General features: G+C 41.4%; 1 protein-coding gene across 2 annotated transcripts in view; it reads left to right on the plus strand.

Moving 5' to 3' along the window:
• Positions 1–16,709: 16,709 nt before the first annotated feature.
• Positions 16,710–18,262, plus strand: part of LOC108927215 (zinc finger protein 618-like) — a 35,137-nt gene continuing 33,584 nt past the window's right edge. For both annotated transcript variants that reach the window (XM_018740348.2, XM_018740349.2), the window contains exon 1: positions 16,710–17,001. The gene's annotated coding sequence lies outside the window, so the exon portion shown is untranslated. The remainder of the gene's footprint in view (positions 17,002–18,262) is intronic.

The following is an 18,262-nucleotide window of genomic DNA, read 5'->3' on the forward strand; positions in this document are numbered from 1 at the left end:
CATGCCCCATGCAGGTACATCTCTGTACATATAAATATGCAGCACTGCTTAAAAGTATACGAACCCTATTTGGATGGTCATTATTTTTCACATACTTTCAAGCAGCACTGCATGTGTTTATATATGCATGTGTATATATAAATATATATAACTGATAAATGGTTGTTTATTCCTCTGTTAGACTGATTTTGACAGTTGAATATCTTTTGCTGGCCTTTGTCAGCTGACTTTAATAATTTGCATATTTATATTGTATGTCCTTTACTTTACATTAACCCATTCCTGTAAGTCACCTGCTAAATAAATTAATAAACTAAGAAACATTTGTATTTAAGCAGTTATCAGATATCAGATGTAGACGATGATAAATGACCAAAAGCATACTGAGAAATAATAACAGACCATTTTTATTTTCTGAAACTTTGAACAGGTTGCTTTACAGTAATAAAGAGATGGAGATAAACTGCTATTACACAACAGTGTAGATAAATTATTACAGAGCACATATGAATCACTTTTGTCTGAAACTTCCAGAATTCACTTGGAGGTTTATCATGCAGTGGGGTGCTGCTCATTTCTTCTTAATGTATGACCATTCCTACTGGGAGAAAGTAAGTTTTCATAACAAGGTCCTTTTTACATCATCCATGTAGGGCTTCAATTCTTAGACAGTAAATTTTTAAGTCTGAGAAGAAAGATTTGTTACAACTGTAGCAGATAAAATTTATTTGGTGGAGACTTGTTATAGCTCCCGTCTTGGGCCTCGGGCATGAGCTCAATTTGCAATGACGCATATATGAGTCAGTCTTCCCTCTACCATTTCCTTTTATCTCAGTGCTGAATAGGTTGTTTCATGTTCTTTATGCTAAAGTTACCTGTTTTACCTTCTTGTGGCCTTTACAATGCCATTTATGATAGGAAATGAAACCATTAGTGGGTCATGCTGGCATACAGCGTAAACATAATATGAAATCCATTAGTAAAAGCACCTTTTCAGAGATAAATATGCAAGTCCTGTGGAATACTAAAGGAAAAATACTGGGATGGGTGATGGTCAGTCCACAACTTAAATACCCGTAAGTCTCTAGGAAACAGCATGTAACCAACGAGCTGAGATAAACAGCAAAAACTCACAGTACCAGGGTGTGTCCTGTCATTACCGATGGAGCGAGGATCTTGATGTTGAGCTACGAAGGTCTAGACTTATCACGTTTCCTCATATGAATCTCGGAAAAAATCACTGGTGTTAAAACCTTTTTCCCTAAACATACGGATGCGAATTTCAGTTTATGTTTACATTTGTCACGTTTCTAAAGAGAGATGTATGGCTCAGGGTAAACAAAGCATATCAGATGGAGATTAAGAGCTTTAGACACAGGATTATCTGATTACAGTTGGTTCGTCCGATACCACCATGGTACTGGTTCACGTCACTCCAGTGGCTGCCTACAGGTGACTTTCAAATAGCAAATATATAGATAATAACAGATAATGTAATTTCATTATAATCACAGCAGTTGGTGTTGGACCTATTGTAAATTAATTACTTTAAGTGGGTCTGAAAGAACTTTAAGACCCTTCGATGTCCAGCAGTTCTGAGGAAGGACACAATAAGAGGCAACTGGTAGCATAGTACTTAGAGCTGCTGTCTTTAGACCCAAAGGTTGCAGGTTTGAATTTCATCTCTGGCTCTATTACCTGAGAGCAAGGTACTTACCCTGAATTGCTGTAGTAAAGCTGAACAGCTGTATAAATGGGTAAGCAACTTAACATTGTAAGTTGCTTTGAAGAAATGCATTATTGAAATGAATAAACGTGAGCAACACCACAAATTAAACCCACCTGTGACCTGGCTCTCTATTAAAGTGGTGTTTATGGTGAGAAAAATTTGCATGATAAAAAGGTCTTGGATGAGATGATCGTGGAACTGGGGTGACCTTTGTTTTCGCAATGCTGTTTTCCATCTATAAAACCCCCTTATAAAAGCGTTTATCTCATAAAGTGCAGCAGTGATCAGTGGCAGCTGGGTAATGTGGAGTAATAGTGCTAAGTCCTCCTGATGGAAAATATAGCTATAAATTCAATTTTATACATTGAGTGGCCTGTTTACCATCTCTTTGTCTTTCCATTCCAAACAAGTGGCTCCACCATGTGGTAAATTCCACTGAGGAATGGCATCGCTTCAACGGCCCCAGTGTAAAAGTTTGCTGAGAATGACTTTCTGCCATCAAGCACTGAGGGTCTCGAACGTCCTACATCTGTGCCGCACACGAAATGGGGGCAGATCGCCACACATTTTTTTTCTCCAAAGCATTGAAGTGAACTGTGCAGTTGGTTTCATTTCAAATCAAACTCTCCAACATACCCATTTGCTTCATCCTGAATTTTATGTACAATGTGCATATGGTACATTATCATATTTGCATATAGAAATATGGCAAAGCTTTCATTTCATGTACTGTACCTCAGTTATACTGCCTTCTAGTTTTAGCTTGCATATAATATATATATTACACATTCAAGACACACAGGACAAGGTGTTATACCCCATGCGTATTATCAACGACTGAACACAAAGACCCAGCCCAACCAACATGAAGCTACAGAGAACATCTAGCGTAGCCAACCGACATCTCCACGACCCGAGACCAAGAAGCTTAGCTACATTCTCCAACACACCCATCAGCCAACCCAACACACCAAATGCACCAAACCAAACAAATCCAGAAGACCAACACACCAAACCCACCAAACCAACATGCCCACCAACCAAACTAAAACTGGAAGGCAACATAACTTATATACAGTATATATATAATATATATACACACACACATTCTATCTACAACCGCTTGTCCCGAGCGCTATCACGGCGAACAAGAGCCTAACCTGGCAATATAGCAGACAAGGCAGAAGAGGAGGGGACACACCCCAGACGGGACGCCAGTCTGCCCCAAGGCACCCTAATTTAAACTTAAAATATATATAACATGGCCTTACTCAAGGGGAATTGAAAGATACACATATATAATTTGTTACATATCCAACCAATTTCAATAATTGCTTGTCCCAAGCAGGGTCACAGTAAGTCAGAGCCTATCCCAGAGGGACTGGGTACAAGTCTGAAGGAGTGGAAGAGCACACCCTGGATGGGACACCAGTCCATTGCAGGCCTATAACTAGGCACCCAGGCAGAGGTACCAGAGCAACTGCAGGGTAAGTACCTTGCTCAAGGACACGACAGCCAGAGGCAAGGATTGAACTAGTAACCTTTAGAGCGAAAGGCAGCTGCTCCAACCATGGTGCCACCAGCTACCCTCATATTAGGTGCTTTTTAATATAAATTAAATTAATTTAAATTTGTTCATTTAGCTGATGCTTTTCTCCAAGGTGACTTAAAATGTTGAGCTAGCTACAATTATTTACCCACTTATACAGTTGGGTAATTTTACTGGCACAATTTAAAGTAAATACATCCCTAACCTAGGGGGGCGTGATGGCGCAGTGGGTTGGACCAGGTCCTGCTCTCCAGTGGGTCTGGGGTTCGAGTCCCGCTTGGGGTGCCTTGCGATGGACTGGCGTCCCGTCCTGGGTGTGTCCCCTCTCCCTCCGGCCTTACGCCCTGTGTTGCCGGGTAGGCTCCGGTTCCCCGTGACCCCGTATGGGACAAGCAGTTCCGACAATTACAAAATCAAATACTATTAAATCTAGCATATATAGTAGAATTTGTTTTCAGTCAGGAGAGAAAGAGTTGGGAGGGAATGAGAGGGAAACTGGAATAAAACGTAGCATTTATTTTGATGACTGCATTTCCGAATGGAGAATTTTCACATTCCTACTATCCAATTCCCAGAAGGTCATCTTAGGGAAAGCACACAGGAGGTGCCCGCATCTTACCACTGCACATGTGGACATTTCCAGGAATGAGCTGAGCAATGCTGGGTTTATCAGATGTGGTGAAACAAAGGAGAGATGGGGATGGGCACATTCTCCCCTTGCTTTGCTACGCGATCCTTGCTGTGCATTACTGAGTTCATGGGGCACTTGTAGTGAGTTCGTATTCCATCGGTCACAGGACTCACTGCAGATGCCCCATAAATTCCAACTTTGGAATTTTTTAGCACAAAAAAATTCCATTTCCAAAAACTGCTTATCCAGCTTGTGAGACAGTGGTCCAGAACCTATTCTGTAAACACAGGTTGTGATGCAGGGGACACCCTGGGTTGGACCCCACTCCACAGCAAGGCAATCACACACCAATTCAGCTACAGACACCCACTGAAGGCAATTAAGAACAAAGTCCACCTGAAACACATGTCTTTGGAGTGTGGGAGGAAACCAGAGCACCCAGAGGAAACTCATGTGAACATGAGGAGAACATCCAGACTCCACACACTGAGCTGGGTTTGAAACAACTCCCCAGAAGCTGTGAGGCACCTTGGTGCCCAACCACCACACCCATACCAGCAAGTAAAGTTTGCCCCCCTCACCAAACAGAATAACTAAAAAATAAAAAATAAATAAATGCAAATACAGACCAAGTGCTCGAGGGGATGTCTGTGATGTGCTTACCTGACCACAACCTGTTCACCTACTTTATATACAGTATGTTTGTATGTTTCCAAACTTTTTAGATAATTTGTATTGATATGTATTCATTGCCAGCTTTTATGCTTTGCTTTAAATTTCCTTTGTGTTCACCGTGAACATTATTTTTAGGACATGGTTGTTCGTTCTACCCGAAAAGTCTATAGTATCTACAGATCAGTAAACTGGGCCAAGCCTGGAATGGCCAATCTATTTTTGTTGACATTGTTCAGTTATAACAAAGAAAAAAAGAAACACTGCTGGTATTGTGTGCAGCACAATGCCCACTGAGCTGGCAGGGTCCGTGAACACGAAGGTGAGGTCAGGGACGTCTGTCAGCACCGCGGGTCGAGCGGAGAAAAACAGCGGCTTCGCGATCGGCCCCATCCGCCTATTGTGCCTCCGAGGCTCCCGGGAGAATATTTGGAGTTCGCAGGGGGCACCACCCACTTGTTAGCAAGTCCAGCTACACCTCAGTGGCCTTGAACGTCTTTGAGCAAGATCAGGGACAGGATGGCTGTTGAAATGTTGAAAGACACTAAATGAGGCTCAATTCATTAAAAAAAAAGTGTCCATGAAAAAAAATTGCCACTTTGTTCCACAACAGCGAACAAGTTTCATATAACAGTGATTATTTGCTGTTTGCTCATTCAGCAGTTTCCTCCAAAGCGCCGTACAACATAAAGTTTATGATTTAAGCCACTGAAGATTTTTTACCTATTTATTCAACTGAATATATTTTACAGCATCGATGAATGGTAAGTACCTTGTTCAAGTGGAACGCAACACCTATAACCACTGCACCACCTACTGGCCAAAAGAGTCTTGCGGTATGACTTACACTTACATATTATTATTATTATTATTACTGATGTTGTTGTTTTTGTTGTTCTTGCTGCTGCTGTTTGATGCTTTATTATATTACTATAATTACTTATTGGGGGGGTGTGGTGGCGCAGTAGGCTGAACCGGGTCCTGCTCTTTGGTGGGTCTGGGGTTCGAGTCCCCCTTTCGATGCCTTGAGACGGACTGGTGTCCCGTCCTGGGTGTGTCCCCTTCCCCTCTAGCCTTACGCCCTGAGTTGCCGGGTTAGGTTCTGGTTCCCCGCGACCCCGTATGGGACAAGCAGTTCAGAAAGTGTGTGTGTGTGTAAAATTACTTATTGTTATTATTAGCATTCATGTAAAGTGTACGTTACACATACCATATCACTGGGGTTGGATGTGAGTGGTAAAGGTGCAGGATAACACCAGGTGTGTAAGGCATTGCGACCTGGACTGTACAAAGGCGTCATTGTAGCCCAGTGAAATCGCAGCCCCTGTTGGCATCCATTCCCATTCCCTAGTGGGTTGTGACCCCTTAAGGGTGTCCGGTTACAGGGGGCCCCGCAGACTCCTGAAACAACTGTCTGCTTCAGCTGTTGTGCCGAAGATGGTGAGGTAATCCCTGCACCCACCCCCACCAACTCAGTACAGGCAAGTTGGGCCATGTTTGAAAACAAGGAGACATATGAACTCATAATTTTCCACCATTCGCAAGCGAAATGTAAGAAGCTGCTGCGGCCACAGTGACGGATGGAATACAGGAATACTGGTCACCGGGGACATTCCTTCGCAGCAGGGCTGCCTGCGGAGGAAGTCGGCTGCATGCGCGCACTAATTACGTTCCCTTAGCCATTTACCTTCGCTTACATGGAGTAACAGATAAGAGGAAAAAGATCATTAGAGTGTAGATGTCATTTCTGAAGCAGAACATTGTCGGCGCGGTTCTCAGTCCATTGGGGGTGGCCAGTGGTGGTGTACTGCTGCCCTCTTCTGGAAGCACATTCAACTACAATTTGGAAGTGTGTCGCAATGACTTACCTTACTTACCTCATTGTAAGGTAATTGTGCGAAGGCTGGAGCTTTGGATCCCACCTCCAGCTGTAGCACCTTTGAGAAAAGTACTTACCTAAATTGCTTTAGTAAAGTTACCAAACTGCAAGTAGCTTGATGTTCTACATCAATCTGGAGAAAAGGGTTATCTAAATTTATTTATTGTATGATCAAAGACAGATCTTCAGCAACATAGGGCAAACTATAAGATGTCAAACTGGCCTCATGTAGCCAAAGTTTAACATCTGTATCATCGATGTTTGTCAAATCCACTGGTGTGGGTGTGTATGTGGGGCAGTGATCCAGCAGATGTTTTGCAATTTGTTACTGCTCTCCACAGGGGGTGCGGTGGCGCAGTGGTGCAGTGGGTTGGGCCACAGTCCTGCTCTCCGGTGGGTCTGGGGTTCGAGTCCCACTTGGGGTGCCTTGTGGGGGACTGGCGTCCCGTCCTGGGTGTGTCCCCTTCCCCCTCTGGCCTTATGCCCTGTGTTGCTGGGTAGGCTCCGGTTCCCCGCGACCCCATGTGGGACAAGTGGTTCTGAAAGTGTGCGTGCGTACGTGCGTGCGTGCGCGCGCGCACACGTACTGCTCTCCACACGGGCATCCTGGGCTGCCTGTGTTATCTAAATGAATAAATGTAATTCTTCCTTACAGTGATGGACCAACAAGTAGCACCATGGAGACTTGTGGGCCTGGGCCTAAAATGCTGCAAAGGTTTATTTCATAAACATCATAGTTCACGTGCTTCCAGTGAACATCCAGCTTTGATGTGTCAAAGACAACTGTGTAAACTAGGGAATGTGTGAGCAAGGAGATGAACAATGCACCTAATGAAAACACAATGTAGCCTGGGTGCCATACTGTGACCAATCTAAATGACTCATCATTACATTTGTTGATTTAACAGAGACTTTTCTCCAAAGCAACTTTGAATGAACTCTATGTAGTGTTATCAGCCAACACCCCTTATTCACCGCAGTGACTTACACTGCTAGATACACTACTTACAATTTATACATCAGTGGAACACACTCTCTCTGTCACTCAAACACTATAGGTAAATCTGAACAGCATGTCTTTGGACTGTGGGAGGAAACCAGAGCACCCAGAGAACATGCAGACTCCACACAGACTGAGCGGGGATCGAACCCATCTCCTCTCATACCACTCAGGCAATGTGAGACAGCAACACTACTTGCTGTGCCACTGTGCCACCTTTCATGTTAATTATTCTCAACATAAATACAGGAATAGGTGATAAAGGTGAAAATCGAAGGCTGGGTTCCTTCCACGTGTCCTGACAAGGTGCCCTTTCCTCACCACTGCTGTGCTGAAGATGCTGTATGGCATCTCCAGTCCCACCTCAGAACATGGTCTCCAAACAGGGCCTTTGCATGCTTGACTGACATCTCTGCCTGAATGCCTGACCACCTGCAGATACCCCTGTCCAACACAGACGTCCTCCTCGTCACTGCCTGCACCTCCAGCCACTGTGAACCATCCATGGAGAGCATCAGTGTCATCAGAGAAGTCACCATGAACTCAGCACCCCTGACAATGAAACCCTCAGGGTGTCAAAACACACATGTTCAGTGATTCCACAGTGGATTTCTCCACTACATCCAAAGGATCTGCCCTATCTTCACCACACTCTGTACCAAAATTCTGTCCTTATCTCAGTTGCTGAACCTCACTCATGGTTGGACAACCTGCTTGCATCCTTAGACCACTCCAGTTCATGGTGGTTGAAGCTGCATGACTTACACTCGGCCTGTTTATGTTACATTTACATTTACTCATTTAGCACACGCTTTTCTCCAGATGCATGTACATCTCTGAGTGAACAGTACATTTCACCAACAGATGGAAAGAAATTGTTTCAAACACACGATTCCACGAAGAGCTACCTATAGAATGTTGTGGTAGCGCAGCGGGTTTGGACAAGTCCTGTTATCTGGGGGGTCTGGGGTTTGAGTCCTGCTTGGGGTGCCTTGTGATGGACTGGCATCCTGTCCAGGATGTGTCCCCTCCCTCCCCAGCTTTGCACCCTGTGCTGCTGGGTTAGGCTCTGGCTTACTGTGACTCTGCTTGGGATAAGTGGTTTCAGGGAGTGTGTGTGTGCATAGTGACTGTGAACATCCCGTCATCTATTATCAATAATTACTTATACAACGCAGGGTCATGGTGGTCTGGAGTCTATCCTTGAACCATAGGGCATGAGGCAGCATACACTCTGGATGGGATGTCGGTCCATCTCAGGGCAATCACACACACTCAATAACTAAAATAGGCACAGTGAGGGCAGTTCATGCGGAACACATGTCTTGGGATCGTGGAAGAAGCCGACACAAATGCAGGGAGGGCACGCAGAACTGCACCCAGACTGGGCTAGATCCGAACCCCCAATCAAACCCAAGGCCCTGGAGCTGAGAGGCATCAGCATTACCTGTTCTACCCTGAATGTGAACATGTTTATGGAAAATGTGTTCGGCGCGTGCTTAGAGAAAAGCAGAAACAACGTAAACTTTGTCTGAACGTGAAAAAGGCACCATGATCACCTCGATGGCAAGATGGGAATTTAAGTTCTTTAATTGCCACCAGAGCAGACAAATTACTCTCATAGTTGTCATTCCCATTAAACAGGAAAGAAGGAAAATACAGTATCTTTGTAGAGCACTGGTTTTGTTAATTATGCTATTCTGTTACACTTAATGAATATAAATAATTGTTAATTTTGTGGGGGTGCAGTGGTGCAGTGGGTTGGACCGCAGTCCTGCTCTCCGGTGGGTCTGGGGTTCGAGTCCTGCTTGGGGTGCCTTGTGATGGACTGGTGTCCTGTCCTGGGTGTGTCCCCTCCCCCTCCGGCCTTACGCCCTGTGTTACCGGGTTAGGCTCTGGTTCCCCGTGACCCCGTATGGGACAAGCGGTTCTGAAAGTGTGTGTGTGTGTGTGTGTGTGTGTGTGTGTGTGTGTGTTAATTTTGTTGCAGAATGGAATAGTTAATGGCAGAGCAATTTGTATTTTACCCGATCTTACAGTTCAGCGGTACAAGGCAAGTTGTTCATGCTTGTTTGCTATCTAGTAAAAATAAAAGGAAGATTTGACGTTTATAGAATAGACTAGATTTGTTTTGGACATAAATTATTCATAGGGATTCAGCAGCTGTGAGTCAGAGGGGGAGACCATTCCTTGATAGTGGAGTTGCTATTAGATGTTATTGGATTTAAATCTTAAAAAAAAAAAAAACAAGTAACTGCCTTTCCAGCTCCCAGAAGCACAGCTCAAAGGTGTGTTCAGGTCTTCACATCTTTTGATTGTCTCATCTTAAAAAGTACAGCGACGGTTTTATTAGGCCTGTTCCCTCAGTGGTGATGTAATCTCTCCATCTCAGTCATAACTTGCATATATTTACATTTACATTTACATTTATTCATTGAGCACGCCCTTTTTTCCACAGCGGCGTACATCTCAGAGAACAATGCAAAAAGTGCACAACATCAGAGTGCAGCCAATTTGTCACATTACACCATATGAACCAGTTGTAAATAGGGTTTTTATTTTTTAAATGATATTTTAAAATTGATTTCTATCATTACTTATGATACCAGCAAGTCAGTTATGAAGGACTTCAGCAAAGAAAGCCAGCAAAGAAATATTTTTGACCAGTAAGGAGTCGGACTAAAAATCAGCCACTGTCACATTCCTACGAACTTACCTGTATTTGCTGAGCTGACACTTTTCCACAAAGCAACATAATTTTTTACCTATTTATACAGGTCAGTAACTTTGCTGGATCAATTTAGGGTAAGTATATTGCTCACGAGTACTACAACTGGACATAGGATTCAAACGTGCAACCTTTGGGACTGAAGGCAGTAGATCTTACCAACACTCTGCCAACTTTTGCTGGAATGTATTTGTTTTGATGGGTATGCTCTGACATATCACATGCAGCAACAATGCACTAAGGTGTATTTTTGCAACCTTTAATTTTATTGCATTTAAAATTTCTCTTTAAGCTTTTTACTGAAGGACTCCTAGGGACAGAAGCGTTAGGTCAACTAATAAAAAATACATGGGACAATGATAATGTTACTACAGTTGAGCAATATTAAATCTCAAAGTCTTTCTTGCTATTGATATTATTATTCAAATTATTTGTCACTAATTTACCTGTAGAGTAGTGATACCATTCTTTCCCTCCCTGATCAGGTTTGCTGATTCTGTTCTAGGAAATAAATTATTTAAAGGGTCCTGATGCTGCGTTGGAAATAAATGCCCTTTTAGCCACTTTGCATTTCACACACTTCATTCCCGTGTCTGAATATAAGATCATCCATGTTCTTTTCATTGTAGATATTGAATTTTTCCAGCAGATAACTATTCTACTAAGGGAAATCATGAAAAAAGCTTTTTTTGCTTTTTCGGGGTTTGGTTTTCGGGGGTGACATACTTTCATTACATACCAAAATAATGAGACTTTCTGAGCAGTAACTGCTGCTATGGAAGCATACTCCCACCAAAATGTTTATGAAAATTAAAATGAGAAAAAAGAAATCCCATTGGCTTTTTTCATTTTCAATTTTGCCATTTCATTTTCATTGAGTGCATGCATAATCCATGCCATTATTCAAATGAAAATTTTAATGAGAACAAGAAAATGAAAAACCCCCATTTGCTTTTTCATTTCCACTTTTTCCATTTCATTTTCCGAGCGTACACTCATTATCCATGCCGTTATTCAAATGGAAATTTTAATAAGAACAAGAAAATGAGCAACCCATTTTCGCTTTCTTTTTCATTTCCAGATTTTCTTTTTAAAAGCCCGTGCCCATTTTTCATGCCATCGTGTTTTCTTTTTGAGTGTTTTGCCTTCAGTTAAACATTTACAGTCTAAGTAGCCAGCTTTTCAAATGAGTTACATTAACCTTGTTTCTTTCTAACTTTCTGTTAAAAGGTGTATTCATTCCGCTCTCTTTATTTACATGTTTGTGGCATTTATTTTTATCTGTGGTTTTCTTTGGTGTTTCAGGCTTCCAGTCAGGACCAGTCCTGGGAAAGTCAGGCACGAGGCACAGCAAACCCAGAATAGGATGCCAGAGTACTCACGCACTAAAGGAAATTCAGAGCAGGCAATTCACCAGAAGCCTGAAGTCAACCCGCAGAATCAGGCTGAAATTCAAATGCACAACCCAAAGCAGTACAGGTTGTGCTGTGCTTGAGTGGTGCGGGTAGGATGTGGGTTTGGTCCCCGCTCAGTCTGTGTGGAGTTTGCATGTTCTCTCCACGTCTGCATGGGTTTCCTCTGGGTGCTCTGGTTTCCTCCCACAGTCCAGAGAGACGCTGTTCAGGTTCACCCATAGTGTGTGAGTGACAGAGTGTGTGTGCTCCACTGATGTATAGATGAGTGACATTTTGTAAGTAGTGTATCTAGCAGTGTAAGTCACCTTGGTAAATAAGGTGTGTGGGCTGATAACACTACATAGAGTTTGTTGGAAGTTGCTTTGGAGAAAAGTGTCTGCTAAATAAATAAATGTAAATCCAGTAAGGCTGCAGTGTCACCAATAAAAAAAAAAACACTTTCATAACTTTGGTACTTAGGGTACAGAAGATTTGTAGAATGGAGCAGCAGGTGGCGTAGTGGTTAGGGCTTTTGCTCTGCAATCTGAAGGACCCAACGTTCCAATCGTACTCCTGCTGTAGTACCCTTGATCAAGGTACTTAGTTTAAAGTGCTCTGGTAAGAACTCCCTGCTGCATAAATGGCTAAAACATCGTATTCAGCTTTGTGGACATATCTGACATTATACATTTCTTTGGATGAAGGTACAAGACAAATAAAGGTTAATAATATGATCCAATAGCTGGTATCAACTGATCATCTGAAACCAGACTCCCCATCTGTTGTAGAAGCAAAATCAGCTTAATGAGGTAAGCTAGAAACATGAAATGGAAATCATAATACTAGTTCACAATAAAACTGCAGTATTACTCATGTAAACAAGCCATTCAGATGCAATAGATCCAATGCACACTGTCAGCGCCAACAGGAAATCTGTCCAGTAAGCTGATCCATTTTAAATTCCTTATGAGGACCTGAATGTGATCTTTGTGCTCCCATGATAAATTACTTATCAAAACAAACATTCCCATGTAAATTATGGCCTCATTAAAACAATGAATTATTTTATGCTGTTTTGTGGTACTTGAAAAGACATTTTTTTCCTTTATACACCTTTACATTCAGTCTTTTCTGGCATGCACTCATCTGCAGTACTTAGCAGTAGGTTGTTTGCTTGTTCTCAGCTGAAATGACCTGGTGGCTACAGGAGATAACTCAGATTAGTCAAACTTAAAAAAGAAAAAATTGATTTTCTATAGAAACAGTCCTAACCTTTTCTCATGTAAACTCCACATTTATTTAGAAACGTTGGTCCATTAACCAGGAAATCTTGGTCATAGAAATCTTCATTATGGACAAAGAGTTGATATGAGCTGATGTTAAGCATAATTTTTTTCTTGATATTTTACCCATATTTTGCTATTCAACAGTCTTATGACGTGTACCATGTTACCTGGACTTTAATTTTTTTTCCCCACATAGTTCTCATCATAAACCATTTCAGGAATGTATAAGGGTGTCTATATTTTGCTTAACTAGAGAAATGTTCATACTTGTCATAGACTATAGCTCCCAGTACAAGTCTTTCATGTTTCATGTGAAGATGCGTAATTGATTTTTGTTGCAATCAAGGAGCTGGTGTAATATTATTAGGTGTCAATAGCTAGAAAAGGGAAAAGTCTCCTTATTGAAAAAAACAGCCATGGTCAAATTAAATGAGCTTCTCTGAAATTAAAATAATGCATTTCAAATTTTCAAAATGAAGCACCACCCTTTCAGATGAAGGACAACCCACCAATTCTTAACAAAATGTTTTTTAAGTGTTTTTTTGTTTTAAACCTATATATCATGTGATTTTAAAGATAATTCAAGTGAATTTACTTCACACTATATTACTGCAGCTAGGGTCAAACAAAAATTAAACGTTATCATGTATTAATACTTGTGCTTTTGTATTTAGAGGGAAAACATGGTAAGACAGAGTACTCCGCCTAAGATGAACAGAGCATGGCTGATGTGCATCTATCCTTTTCTATCGATCGAGGGCCTTTGGGATCCCGTCGAATCCTGGAATGATGTTGGTTTATTGCTTTATTGATGCTGATCTTCTCTGTCAAACTGACAGAAAAGCAACAGAGACACACACAAAGTTCCAGAGGATTACGAACGTAGCTGTGCCTTTAAACAAATTTGAAAGAAAAAGCAAAGTGCATAATTGAGAATTTACAATAAACCAATGTCATAACAAAGGAGGGTGAGTGAGTGCTGACCGTTTAGGCTGATCCAGATTTGTGAAAAAATACACGAAACACTGATGCAACCCTGCAAAAGCTACACGACATGTAATTTTGTAGTCGTTATTGTCAAATATTATGACATTTCACACTCCAGCATTCGTCTAACAGCTGCTTTTTTATTCAACATATAACCACACAATGTGTTAGTGGTTTACAAAATTTGTCATGACAATACTGTCCTACAGCACCCTTTCGTGCTGAAACCAGACTCCCCATCTGCTGTAGAAGCAAAATCAACTTAATGAGATAAGCTAGAAACACACACACACATTTTCAGAACCGCTTGTCCCATACGGGGTCGCGGGGAACCAGAGCCTAACCCGGTAACACAGGGCGTAAGGCCGGAGGGGGAGGGGACACACCCAGGACAGGACACCAGTCCGTCGCAAGGTACCCCAAGCGGGACTTGAACCCTAGACCCACTGGAGAGCAGGACTGTGGCCCAACCCACTGCGCCACCGCACCCCCAAGCTAGAAACATGAAATGGAAAATATAATTGTAGTTCACAATAATATTGTGATTATTATTATTGTGATGAGGGGGGGTGCGGTGGCGTCCTGTCCTGGGTGTGTCCCCTCCCCCTCTGGCCTTACGCCCTGTGTTGCCGGGTAGGCTCCGGTTCCCCGCGACCCCGTATGGGACAACGGTTCAGAAAATGTGTGTGTGTATTATTGTGATTATATGTGAATATTGTGAATACAGATGAGTGGTATTAGTACAGTAAAAAAGTTATTTGCATAGGATGAAATACCATTGTATTATTGTGATAAAATCTTGGTCTGTGGCCAGACTCTCATCACATTTTTAAACAGCAGTACCATGGTGTACTTCTGTCAGCATTTACAATGTGAGAGGGACACTAAAATCAACAATCCCTGGAAGAACACATTAAATAATTAGCAGTATGAACATCTGTTGGTACAAAATTTGTGGAACAAAGTAAACTACTACCATTACGCACTGGTGTCACTGTGGCTTGTTATTAAGTGCACCTTACTAATCCACTGTGGAATTGCTCTTGACATGAGGGAATGAGCTCTTCTTTACCCTGGCTAAAATGGCTAAATTGCAACCCTTCTATTCACCGGTGATGCTATAAAAGCATAATCATTATCATTAACTACTTTTTGTCATGTTTAAAGTGTGATGCATGAAATTTTTCATTTACATTACAAAGACATAAGGCATAGGTCCTTTTTTCAGATGTAGGGTTTTTTTTTTTTTTTGATTAATGTAGCCATTAGTTTCTTTCTGTCTAACTGGTAGTTTAATTTGTTTAAAATATAGATCATCTGTCTAGGTGTTGAACATTCAGCTCCTGTGGAGGGACCAACATTTCAGACAGCACAGATACAAGGATCACAACAGGATCTAACCAAAGGAGGCAGTTCCAATTGCCACTTCCAAGAGAAAAGAAGCGTTCAATCATGTGGGAGCCCTCAGCAAAGAAGAATGCAGGAGCAGTGAAGTACGTTTCTACGTTTCAAAAGTAATATACTATAAATTTTGACTCGTATTCATTTGGTTCGTGTGTGTCTGCTTCTCACTAATTCCAACACTACACTCCACAACTGTTATTGTTTATCAGACACTTTTGTCCAAGGTGACTTACAATGTTGACATAAAAAACTTTACAACGATTTACCCATTTGAACAAGAATTTTTGTGCTCTTACACTATTTCAGGATAAGTACTTTGATCAAGGCTAAGAGCAGCATTTGAACCCAGGACCATCTACAAAAGAATTATATTTATTTAAAAACCACAGTGCCCCCCCCCCCAAAAAAAAGAAAAAAGGCAAAGCATGAGAAAACCTTCTGTAAACTTGTTACTTAAGAGAAAGAATGAGCAAAAAAATGTATTTTATGTATACATATCACCACTAATATCTTTCCCTCACACAAGCTTCTAAGTAAAAAATAACATGGATCTATCCTTGAGAAAAAAAAAAAAACTTTACATTTAAAAAATCTCTGTAAATCAGGATTTAGATACAAACATGAACAAAGTTAGGTTAAAGACATTGTCCAAATGGATAAACTATGTTCAAAACAGGTGGAACATTTAGGAAAATGGAAACTAAGATTCTTTCACAGCTGAGTAGGTGCCATATTTTACTTTTTATTTTACATATCGTCTATATAAAAGAGTTTACTTAATATTTGTGATTAACCCCTTGAAATTCTGTAGTATCCAAATAGCACACCCCCAGAAAAAAAAAGAAAAAAATTTATTTCTTTTCTAAAATTTCAAAGAGCAACTGTGTTTTTTTTTCCCTTTTCAATTAAAATTTTTGATGTCGAGATAAGTTTTGAATTCATGAAAAACTAGGTGGCCAACCATAAATTTAGCTGCGTTCTTCTCGGCAAAGTTCAAAACGTATCCCTGCGGAAATAGATACTGTGGTGATAGTGTTTAAGTCCTCTATCGTTTTCTTATGTACTAACTCATGCAAAAATGGTTTTAAACGGACAGAGCTCAGCTAGAGTTTAAGACCCAGTAGTACAGAGACCCAGTTCATACATAATTCATGTACACACGTATGAGAAAAGCCAATTTGTAATGTTATGCATGATGAACACATACCCATACCGTACAGACAGTATTAACTACAACAGTCGCGACTATTTCGATATTTTAATAAAGTAGAGAAGTGTTTATCCTTGAAGACGGCGCGGAATGTGTTTAGGGAAGACATACAACCCCCTCCCGTGACGAGCGAAACTGTCAGAGCTCCACGGCTGGCCGCGTAACCCCGTGTCAGGTTACAGTCGTCCCACCGGCCGCCCGTCCGCGGAATTCGTCGCGAGGCGCCGCGAATCCCGATTGCGCCCGTCTGGTGATGGCGGACCGTGGTCTCCGCAGGACGGCGCCGCGCACGTACGAGCCGACAGCGGCGGCGGATGAGCAGCGGGAGCGGCGGCCGGGTAGCCCTCGCTTGAGCTCAGCGCACGCGGGAGAGCCCCCACAGGAGACGCCGCGATGACAGGAAAGGATTAAATAAAGATTTATAAATTTCAAAAAGGGAAAGCCGAACGCTGCTGGCTGGCCGCTGTCCCGGGCTCCGGCGGAGGTGGATTCCTCGGCGATTCTGCGACATTTAACCCGCATCCTTCGGGAGGTAATATTTTGTTTCTCGACTCTGAAATTTTAAAAAATAAAATCGGCAAAATTTGTCTGGCTGCTGTGTACTTTACATTCGCCTTCCCTCCACTCCAGGTTGATTCTGTAAAATTTTACCTCAGACTTTTTTTTTTTTTTTTTTTTTTAGGAAATACATCATACACATACAGTTGAGTTGTGGCGAATGTTCTGTTTTTTTATCTGTTGAATTTTCGAGAGGGGAAAAAAAAACTTTAGAATTTGTATTTTTTAACCGAACAAATGTGTCAGAGCGAAGTGGAGAGCGAACATGTTTGGGAGCTTTTTTTCGTTTTTGTAATGTTTTCTTTAAAGTGTTCCCGTCTGTCGGTCTCTTTTCAACAATCTAAAAACACAAAAAGCTCGCATCTCGCGCAGCCATATTTAGTGGCTTTTTTCACATTTTATTTCCAAGTAATAAAATAATCCGACATTAGAAAAACCTCTTCGATATCTGTGACCGCTGACAAACATGTTGCTTTTGTTTTCAACTCTTAAGTTTATAATTTTGGGGGGGGAAAAAAAAATGCGAAATGTTGTTCGAAAAATTCATAGTTGCAGGTTTTTAATAGCAATTTCTTATTAAATTGGCGCCACCTGTCGGTAGATATTTGATTGTTGTACAAAATTACAATTAATTTTTTTTTTTTTTTTTTTTTTTTTTTACTTTTCCAAATCCTTTGAATTCAGCAGTTTTCCGTTTCGGTCTTAAGGCATTTGTCATCAAAACGTAATAGTTTTTTCCACAGTTTGCTAAAAATGAGAGAGGTTTTTCTTACTTGCGCGTCTGGCTGTTTTGCACATCATCATGATTCGCCTGTACATTGATTGCATATTATTATAAACAAAATGTAAAAAAGAGAAAATATAGTTAAAACGTTCAGCTCGGTTCGAACAAGCTCAGCTCTGCAGAGTCACTTTGTGCGAAGGGAGCTGGTTGTACTCGTTATTTTTATGATCTCAGTCTATTAATGTTAATTTCTGCGATTGTGACACTCACTGGGGCTGAAACCACAGGCTTCTCTTCTAGCCTTTTTCCCTTTTCTTTTGCTCGTGAATTACCCCGTTGCCATATTCTTTAGTTTTGCCTCTCACATTGTCTCCTTTTTTTTTGTTTTTTTTTTTTAAATAATATGCAATATTTACGGAAGTTTTGGTGAGCAAAGTTGTTTACTTTATGCATGTATTACACGGTTGTTTTCTTGAATTGATGATGTGGATTGCATGTTGTGAATTTAGGG

The sequence above is a fragment of the Scleropages formosus genome, chromosome 6 (assembly GCF_900964775.1).
Source record: "Scleropages formosus chromosome 6, fSclFor1.1, whole genome shotgun sequence".
NCBI lineage: Eukaryota > Metazoa > Chordata > Actinopteri > Osteoglossiformes > Osteoglossidae > Scleropages > Scleropages formosus.